Below are 11,241 nucleotides of genomic sequence, written 5' to 3' on the forward strand. Positions count from 1 at the left end.
TTTGAGATTTAAAGAATTTTTAATATAAATTAAATTTGAATAAATTTCAAATTTAAAGAAGTTTTGATATAATTTAAATTTGAATAAATTTAAGATTTAAAGATCTTTTAATATAAATTAAATTTCAATAAATTTCAAATTTAAAGAATTTTAAATATAAATTAAATTTAATTAATTATGTAATTTAATTACATGTAAATTCAAATAAATTTCTTGTTTATGACTTATTTAAATTAGAACTTCCATCAAATTTAATGCAATTTAAAGTCAATATAATCCTGTATAACTACTTACAAAACAATAGTGCAAATGAATAATAAAGAAAAGGCAGAATTTTTCCCTCTGCTTTTTGGAAAAGGGATGTTGGGGATTTGTTTTTACTTTAACCCAAATATCTGGTTTGAAAATATCTAATTAAATAAAAAAACAAAAATTAGGAAAAACAGGAATTTTTAATGGTGATAACTTTGTAGCTACTGTACATATAAAATTGATCCTCCAACTTTTCTGATCCATGTTTACAAAGTATTAGACTTGAAAGGCATGGATTGCTGCTCTGTGTATTTACAGTAGAATAATATTTGTGGTTTCAAATGGCAATGTGCAAATGTATAATTTGTCAGTAACATTGAAGACTGTATTTTTCAGATGAAACTTAAACAATAATCCAACGAATACATGTCACTCATTTGCAAAGCTCAATACCATTTTGTAAATATGCCTTTACCTAAATGTAAAGAATTGCAACGCATCTGAATTTATATAAGAACTTGAAGAGTTAGAATCTAAGACATACAAAAAACACAAACACAAGATATAAACTATAGGACAAGGCTATCTATGTGTGATTTGGATTTTGACAATGGCAGCAATATACAATACAGGAGATAACAAAAACTTTTGGACAAAGCATAACCATACACAACAATTTCTAGCATTTTCTTATTGTCATCCTGTCTTGGGCATAGTTATTTTCACTTCTAATCGGGTCAGAATAATAAAAAAAAACAATTTTGAGTTATCTCCCTTTGTATATACTTCAATAAAAGAAACAAAGTATCTAACAAATTAATTTTATTCAGATACTGACAAATTAGAGTTGTTTTGGTGATAAATTAAAATAAAATGTCAAAAAGTTTGTTATACAATTTTAAAAACATTTAAAACAAATAAAAAAACACTTTTGTTTAAAAAAAGTCAAGTTCTACATCAAAGAACCTCATCAAATTCAAACTAATTAATAAAATAATGGTTATTGACAAATTAACATGCTTACTTGTATAGATTATTTAAGAATCATAACAATTGGGTTATAACAAAAAGCAAACATAGGCACCTCTAAATTTCAAGTTTGGCATCATAAAAATATTAATGAATAATCTCCCCTGCTAGCATTATTTGTCAATTTTAAAAACTTCAAAAAGCAAAAAACAAAAAACATAACATTATTTACATGATTAACATAATTCGTAAATTCACAAGAGTGCACACACTGAAATGTCTCGCCTTCTTTACTTATCATTGATATTATGTTGATAGTCCTAAGTATAAAGCTTTATTAAAAACTGTCACATAAACTTAACATTAACCAAGATAACTAAACAAAGAGCAATGAACCATGAAAATGAGGTCAAGGTCAGATGAACCATGCCAGGCAGACATGTACAGCTAACAATGCTTCCATACAACAAATATAGTTGACCTATTACTTATAGTTTTAAAAAAATAGACCAAAACACAAGAACTTAACACTGAGCAATGAACCGTGAAAATGAGGTCGAGGTCAAATAAAACCTACGCGACTGACATATAGATCATAAAATATTTCCATACACCAAATATAGTTGACCTATGGCATATAGTATTAGATAAAAAGACCAAAACTCAAAAACTTAACTTTGACCACTCAACCATGAAAATGAGGTCCAGGTCAGATGACATCTGCTCGCTAGACATGTTCACCTTACAATCATTCCATACAACAAATATAGTAGATCTATTGCATAAAATATGAGAAAAACAGACCAAAACACAAAAACTTAACTATAACCACTGAACCATGAAAATGAGGTCAAGGTCAGATGACACCTGCCAGTTGGACATGTACACCTTACAGTCCTTCCATACACCAAATATACTAGCCCTATTGCTTATAGTATCTGAGATATGGACTTGACCACCAAAACTTAACCTTGTTCACTGATCCATGAAATGAGGTCAGGTCAAGTGAAAACCGTCTGACGGACATGAGGACCTTGCAAGGTACGCACATACCAAATATAATTATTCTATTACTTATAATAAGAGAGAATTCAACATTACAAAAACTCTGATCTTTTTTTTCAAGTGGTCACTGAACCATGAAAATGAGGTCAAGGACATTTGACATGTGACTGACGGAAACTTCGTAACATGAGGCATCTATATACAAAGTATGAAGCATCCAGGTCTTCCACCTTTTAAAATATTAAGCTTTAAAAAAGTTAGCTAACGCCGCCGCCCGATCACTATCCCTATGTCGAGCTTTCTGCAACAAAAGTTGCAGGCTCGACAAAAAAAACATCCTGCTGCTCGAACATTGATTAAAATTTCATTCCAAATGCTGTATGCAAGAATAAAAATAATAAGGTGTAATGAAATACTTCAAATATGTACAATTGAATAAAATAGCACACAAATAAACTTTTATCAACAAAATTATGTAATGTCAAGCAAAAAATTATCAATATTGAATATGTACTTGGACAATTGAAGAAAATAATAAGTTTATATGCTTATAAATATATTTGGTGTATTGACTGTCTCCTGATTAGTTAAAATTTTTTAGTTTTATTTTCAATTTTTTTTGTTTACAAATTTTATGAAGTCAACATGTGCATGATGTGTGTACTTTGTTATTATTTATATAAATAAAATAAAAAAATTCTTTGAGCCTTATTTTTGATAGAAATTTATTTATAATGAATGGTAATAACTTATTTTGATTTTATTGAACCATAAAATTAATTTTCAACTATTTACATTTTACATAATCCTCTTCGCAGATTACCTAATGTGAAGATTCAAAAAGTTATCTCCCTTTGACCAAGCGATTATAAATAATGTGAAATCTTACAGGAAAAATCTTGACAGCAAATACAAGACACTGAAATGAGCCACACTCAAATTATTATTCAGCATTTAATTAATTAGAAAAGGCAACAGAAAGTTTAAGTAAAAAGAAATATGTGTAGCTTAACCAAACACATTAACATAATCTGATGTCACCGATATGCTGCACTTGTAAATAATTTTAATAAAAAATGCAAATGTTGAAATAAAAGAGCAGTAATTCATTATTTTACTTTAAAAAATAATCAAATTCAATAAACCAAACCACTTCATTTTAAGGGTTCCCCCCTTAAACTGAAAACTGTCAACTATAATTCAAAAGTAAACATGAAGGTATTTTTGTTCTTGCAAATTCCAAAAGTGTACCTTTGAATTGGTCCTTATTAAAATTTAAAGAAATTTTTATTGATATCTCTCAATTTTGTGTCATATGCCCTTAAGTAAAAATCCATGCAAGTTCTGTACATTTCTTGTGACAAGGCCTCTCTGATTTACTTGGACCTCAGCTCTTTGCCTTGTGCATTCAGCTGTCTCTGGTATTTACAGTCTAGTAAATGACTTTAGTTTATCCATGTAAGATTTAAAATCTTGTGACAGTCAAATCCCAGTTGTGATCAGGCGAGTTTATCTACAGAATCACTGTCCCAACTTGACATTAAATCAATTTGCATGGCCTTTCTAAGTTTGTCCTTTTCTGACACTGGCAGTTTCTTGGTTTAAAGGGCCTTAGCTCTATTTTGTAGCTTCTGTAATAAAGTAATAAAAATAAATGTTTAATTTTATTAAATTGACAAGTGATATATATGTGACAAAAGCAATAATTTTCTGCATGCAATTATTCTATCTTAATGCAGTTGTAATCAAAATCATATATTTAAAAGATATTCTAATGAGTGACCCAAAAATATCTCGTGGAATAACTCTATAAAAAGAATAGCTAGAAGTTGTGATAAATTTTCTATTTTCAATGGACCATGAAATTGGGGTAAACCATTATTTTATCCTTAGAAAGATCATAACATAAGGCACATGTATATTTATTTTTAAGTTAATTGGTCGTTAACATCATTAACAACTATCCTGACCAAAAACTTTTACCAAAACTTGAACCTAAAGCAGAACAGATGAAAGAATAAACAAACAAAAGCATGGATCATTAAACATAAACCCCTTCTACTATTGTAGGCTGGCATAACAATTTATTACAACTATTACACATTGTGATTTATTTATCAACATCAAAAAAATTATTGATTTGTATCAGTTTAGTTTTTCAATTATATTTTAAAACTAACTCCTTCTATCATTGTTTGGTCTTATTCACGGTGTAGAATATATACAACTTTTATAATTTGATGTGTGATCCCCTCAGGGGTTCAGGCTTATATTTTGGCAAGTGTTTGATGTGTCTATGGGCACTATGGAGGTCTAAAATTAGGTAGCACCCCATTTTTTCCCTAGGGAGATTGATATTGGAATAGCTCATTATTGAGTTTGTTGTCTTTATCAATTTCAATATAAATCACAATATCAGGTACAGCAATTTTTTTTTCTTTTGACATATAAGAAGTATTTGTAAATAGTATTAAAATACAATCAGCTGTATACAATATAACCAAAACAAAAATCTGAGACTGGATTACTGCCCTTTTATCTATTTATTATTTGATCTATAAAATAATATTTAATCAATAGAAATGTGAAAATTTCAAACAAGATTTAAGTCAGTTATTGTTTGATTTGGCTAATTCTACTAAGTACACAATTATTTTGATTTTTGTTGTTGTTTTTTTTTTTCCTGCAATTATTTTGTAACACTCTAATAAAAATGAGTATGAATTCAATCCTCCATGATTCTATTCATGCTATTTGTTAGATGTCTCTACTCTCATTGGCAACAACACTTCATCTCCTTATAAATTAATTTTTGCAGGCCTCAACTAACAGTATTTTCCATAAAATATATAAAACAATAAAAAGCTAGTACAATCATGACAATGAGTACTATTAATTTATCCCAAGACTTGGTCTGGTCATGTCAAATTAATGTAATCATCAAATAGCTTACTTCAAAATAGAACCAGCTGCTGTTTTACATGTCCAGACTAGATTGTTTATGCCTATAAGCATCACAAACAGCTGCTTACTGCAAAATAAAACATAAAAAGTTCCTAAAATAAATGTGTATTGCCAGGAGATAATTAGTTGAATTTAAACATTCATATTATATTTGTTAAACTTGGTCTAAGGAAAGGGTGTACAGGATTTCCAATACTCAATATATATATATATGTCTAGCGGGACGGCTGCAGTGCAGGCGATTTGGTGTCACGATATCACAGTAGCATGGGTTCGAATACCCGCGAGGGAAGAACCAAAAATTTGTGAAAGCAAATTTACATGTACAAATCTAACATTGTTAGGTTGATATTTAGACGAGTTGTATATATATATATACATGTATATAGCCCAGGTGGTCGTGTGGTCTAGCGGGACGGCTGCAGTGCAGGCGATTGGGTGTCACGATATCACAGTAGCATGGGTTCAAATCCCGGCGAGGGAAGAACCAAAAATTTGCGAAAGCAAATTTACAGATCTAACATTGTTGGGTTGATGTTTAGACTAGTTGTATATGGCAGATTCCATATAAGAAAGTGAAACAACTCCCATAAGCATGTTAGGCAAAAATCATACGCAATGAACTTCTGTTTTTGAATATATGCTTTACTAATAAAGATAAAGACAATTTGACCCCAAAAAAAATTATGAGCATCATCCTTTTAAAATAAACGAAGCCTTAAATGTTATGTTTCTGACATAAGATTTGACAGACTTTATTATTTCTGACATAAGATTTGACAGACTTTATTTTTACATACATAAGATTTGACAGACTTTATTTTTTTCATACATAAGATTTGACAGACTTTATTTTTTCATACATAAGATTTGACAGACTTTATTTTTTCTGACATAAGATTAGACAGACAAATTGAGTTTCTGACATAAGATTTTGACAGACTTGATTCTGACAAGATTTTTCATACATTTGACAGACAATATATATTTGTTTTTTTTTTGACTGACATTGGAAATCAAATCCTAGTTGAAAGTCATTTTTAAAACTCCTGGAAAATACTGCAGCCTAACATCTAACAAGATTTCACCTCAGGTCAAATTACTTAAATTGTTAGCACATTCAAATGTTTCAGACATAAGAAAACAAGTTAGACAGATCTTATGTAGGAAACATATAAGTTTAAATTATTGCTTGAATAAAGTCAAATAAATGAATCAACATGGGTTTTTTTTCTTATGCACAGCATGATTTACAGTTTTAACTGGCATATATTGGAACCAACAATGATTTTGAAAGTTTTTACAGCGATGTTCCTGACGTAAGATTTATTGACAGACACCGAGCTATAAAGCAAGATATTTGAAAGTGAAAAAAAATATATATCACAGATGTTTTTGACTAAAAAAAGTAACAGATTTGGGAACAGGGATGTTTGAATAACCTGACTACACTAGTAAATACCAGTATACAAGTGTCAACATAAAGCATTGCAACACATAAACATTGTGTAAAAAAAATGGGAGTTAATTCTGTCAAAATTTTTGCATTTTTTCAACTTGTTTTTATTATTTCTACTTTAAACAGAAACAATCATATCCAAAAATTATTTTTATAATTTCATCTAACATCATTATTCATCAAAACATTCACAGATTATCTTTCAAATAACAGTAATTATTATTTTTATCTATTTATTCATTTTGACAGACATTTCCATTTCTTACATGGAATCTGCCATATATATATATATATATTTTACAATGTTTGGCTATTTGAAACATTATGATCACATGCATATATGTATATATTCTGACAGACATTTCAACATCATGAACATACATGTAATATACATAAGGTATATTTATAGATTTTAACAAGGCTAAGTAAGTATATAAGCTGATAATACTAAAAAGGCATATATGTACATGTAACTCTATCTTTTATCAAAGACAATGGCACGTCTCTATTTGAATTACATGACTTACAATGTACATTTATATCTTTTGAAAGATTTTTAAAATCATAAATTCAGAAAATGTAGACAAAATATATATATACAATATACCATGATACATGTATATACCTTTATATGTGAAGGAACATGGATGGCTGTTGTATTCCCTTATCTTTGAGCATCTGTTTCTGCTTGAAATCGATTCTCTGTAACAATTGGTGCAATTCTTCAATTTTTTCACTGTCATCAAGATTTCTGTTTGGGAATCCATCATCTTCTTTATTAGCTAAGTAAAATAAAAACTTTTTGAGAAAATGTAAATATTCAACATGATGTTCATACAAAATGATATTAAGTTTAAATTCTTTTATATAAATGCCTTTTAAACTTGAGTCGCTGAACTGTAGTAACATGTATATGTTACAGTAAATAGGTGAAATTAGGAATTACATGTAATTTATACTAAACACTTCAGTAAATACCTGTAATTACTAGCCAATTTAGTACATTTGTAATTACATGTATTTACTAGTTGTTTCAGTGATTACTGGTAATCACTGATTTTTTTTGTCATTTTTACAGCTATTTACTAACTGGATGTTTTTGTTTTAAAATTAAAAACATAATTCAAGATATCAAATAAGAAAGTAAAGGGGTAGGGATTTTAACGGCGCTAACTTAAGGATGTAGGAATATAATGCACATCCAAAGTGCATACTCTTTAGTGTTTGTGAATTGAAACTGGAAAATGTTTGTTTTATAGGTTTTGAAACTCCGTAAATATATGTATGCAAGACAATGATTCACAATGATATCTATCCAAAATAAAACTAAAATCTCCATCATGCACTGTGGCTCAAAACTTTAAAAAAAAACTTTCTCCAAATATCCTGGATTTCTACCAAACTTCATGAACTTGGACAGAAGCTAAATGTTTATGATCATAAAATAATATCCAAAAGTAAAGTTTGAAAAAAAAATCCTTTTTTTCGTATATTACTTATAAATGGACTATAGCTAGTTTTGTCCCAGTTAACATTACATACACTCTGTAGTTAAAGTTTTTAAAACATTAGATTTTATAAACCATCCTGGATTTTTACCCAATTTTGACTGAAGCTTCTTACAGTACTAGTCAACAGATAGTATCTAGAGGAAAATTTTAATATTTTTTCCTCATTTTTGTTGAGCCTGCGATTAACAGCAAAAGTAACCGAGACTACATGTATTTGTTCTGCAAAAACCCTTACAATTTTAATAGCTTAATACATCGATAACCCATCTCCAGCTAGGGGTTGATTTGAAGGTCACATGAATATGTATTCAATGAGGTCCAAATATTCACTTGCAAGTGCACAACTCATCAACCTTGTTTCTCAGCTAATTTAACAAAATAAAACCAGAATGGCTGCTAACAGTGAATTATAATTTTACAATATCATTTTTATAAATGATTTAACAACAAAAAAAAGATATTTTTTTTATATATCTCGAAGCTAATGCACATAACAGTTCATTCCAGTTCTTAACCTACATAACGTTATCTTATCTTTATAAGGTAATAAGTCTAAATATTCTTCATATATTCAAAGAGTTCTTTAAAAAGTTAAGACATAATGCTTTGGGAGAATTTTCCATTTCTGATTTCCATGTCTGCTGAAGTTGGTCAAAAATTATCTGTATTATAATGCTCAACTTAAACCATTTTGGATTAAAACTAAAGTTACTCTGATTTAACCAAATATTTGAAAGTCCATATTTATTCAAGATATTTTTTATACATATCAACCATTCAAAATTTTAAGTGTACTAACTGATCTTCTAGTTAGTATTACACAGCTAAAACAATGTTGTATTATGGTCAGGTGATCAAAAGTTATGGTTGTGTTAGCAGTCAGTAAATAGGTGTAAATATTCATTTTAAATTTAGTAATTACTGGTAATAACTGGGCCGTTTAAGGAATTACTTGTATTATTAAACTAAGTGCATGAAGTGCATCGGGAATTACCTGTAATTCCTAAATTTTAGTAATTACATGTAATTCCTAATTTCACCTATTTACTGTAACATATATAAACAGCATGTAAAGGTTTGAAATGTTTCCAAAAAAATACTCAATAATCATAATATAAATGAAGGAAGTATGGTAACCTACATGTATGTATCATTTGTTTGGCTATAGTAATTGGATCAACATCAGTTGGTCTTTAGCGGATAGCATTTATTTTGGAAACATACCACATTGTTTACTTTAATCTAATTAATCTTCATATACAACATGTACAATGTACATATACATGTATCTTAGTTTTCTCGTTTGAATTGTTTTACATTGTCATATCGGGGCCTTTGTGGTATGGGCTATGCTCATTGTTGAAGGCTGTACAGTGACCTATAGTTGTTAATGTCTGGGTCATTTTGGTCTCTTGTGGACAGCTGTCTCATTGGCAATCATACCACATCTTCTTTTAATATATCATTAAGCATTTGAATCACAGGCACTTGTTTCTATCCATTGGAAGACCCACTATCAACGTATATTTTCGAGAAGGTACCCAAGTAATTTTTTCACCTCTCCGCTTAAAACCATTATTTCTGGTAAATATATACGTTAATAGTGGGTCTTCAAATGGATAGAAACAAGTGCCTGTGATTTGAATTTATACCAATATCAAGGGTACAAAATACAACTGATATGTCACCTGGGTAAGTAAGGTACATGTACCTATAGAACAAGTCAATTATCCAATAATCTTAAAAACTATAGCACAGTTTGTTATTATTCCGTGACAATAAACAATAATTTGGTTTGCACGACACTTTGACCATGTCCCCTCCTTTTTAAATAAGGTTTTGGGAATAAAATATATTGGGCATGCATATCAGATTAATCATAAAAAGTAAATTGATTGTGTAAGGTTATGTAATATATAATGATCTATATTAAAGTAATGCGGTTACCAAATCGAAAATCATGTTGAATTTGAAGTGTGTTCTTCTTTTGGGATTTGAAAATCCCGCAACATGACGACTTAAACATTGCTATAATAGAAAACACTCGAGACAACCGAAAGGTGCACGGTCGCACTAAATACCAATAATATGTTATTAAGCCAAATAAAATAATGTATCCTAATTGATAGATTGATATGATGCGTATATAATATAATTGTTTAAAAGATGTGAATAACAGAATAAATGACAGACACATGATCTCCAGAAATTAACTAGTAAAGATAATAAAGTATTTTCCTGGTCTACTTTTTGGTCTTAACTTACACTGTTATTATAACAACATTACAAAAAAAAACGCGGGACATGACCAGATAATAAATATAATTTTTCATACGTACAAATCAAGTTGATCGAGTTACCTGGACTCATAATATTCACATATTAGTATAACCCTTAATATATATTTCTCAAATTATTGCTTTAATAGTAAGCATAGGTACTTGGGTACAGGACATTTTTTTTACCCTACCCTTTTTTTCCAAAATCTGTTATATTTTCGTTTTCTCACTTTCGTATTATTTATTTTTTTCGCGTCTGTCTGTACGTGTCATTAGAACATAAATACACTACAAATTACTTGGTTTTGCTATTTACTATCAATTCCAAGTTTACTATCCACAGCGGTCACGGATATATTACTAAAGAGAGTGAATTTTAAAATAGAAAACGAAAAAATAACGGATATTGGAAAAAAGGGGGAGGGTAAAAAAAATGGTGACATCCCATTAGTCTGACAACCATTATTCGGACAGCCTGGACTACTCCGACAACATGTGCTATTCTGACAGCCCATTATTACGACAACCCATTACTCCGACAGCCCATTATTCCGACAATATGCGTTTTTCTTAGTGTATGGATAAATTTTCTCTAAAAAAAAAAAAAACCAACTCCGCTCTCTGATATTTGTGGTTGTCCGTTTTGATTCCAATTATTTTTTGCATGCGGACATTAATTTTGTCTCAGTATATTGGAGTTGATACACATGATTATAGCAACTGCTCAGTCCTTAGCCTCGCCCCTCTTTCGTTTTGCGTGTCTAGTTACTTTATTTATCTTTATATTTCGTTGTTTGTGTGT

The 11,241-nt window shown here is 29.5% G+C and overlaps 1 long non-coding RNA gene across 1 annotated transcript; it reads right to left on the reverse strand.

The window, feature by feature from the left end:
• Nucleotides 1-1,059: 1,059 nt before the first annotated feature.
• LOC139498429 (uncharacterized) lies at nt 1,060-10,908 on the reverse strand. The gene is made up of 4 exons (XR_011657935.1): nt 10,108-10,908; nt 7,275-7,431; nt 5,180-5,257; nt 1,060-3,857 (listed from the first exon to the last, which is right to left on the reverse strand). It is a non-coding gene; the product is annotated as an uncharacterized lncRNA (long non-coding RNA).
• Nucleotides 10,909-11,241: the final 333 nt, after the last annotated feature.

This window comes from Mytilus edulis, chromosome 12, assembly GCF_963676685.1.
Source record: "Mytilus edulis chromosome 12, xbMytEdul2.2, whole genome shotgun sequence".
NCBI lineage: Eukaryota > Metazoa > Mollusca > Bivalvia > Mytilida > Mytilidae > Mytilus > Mytilus edulis.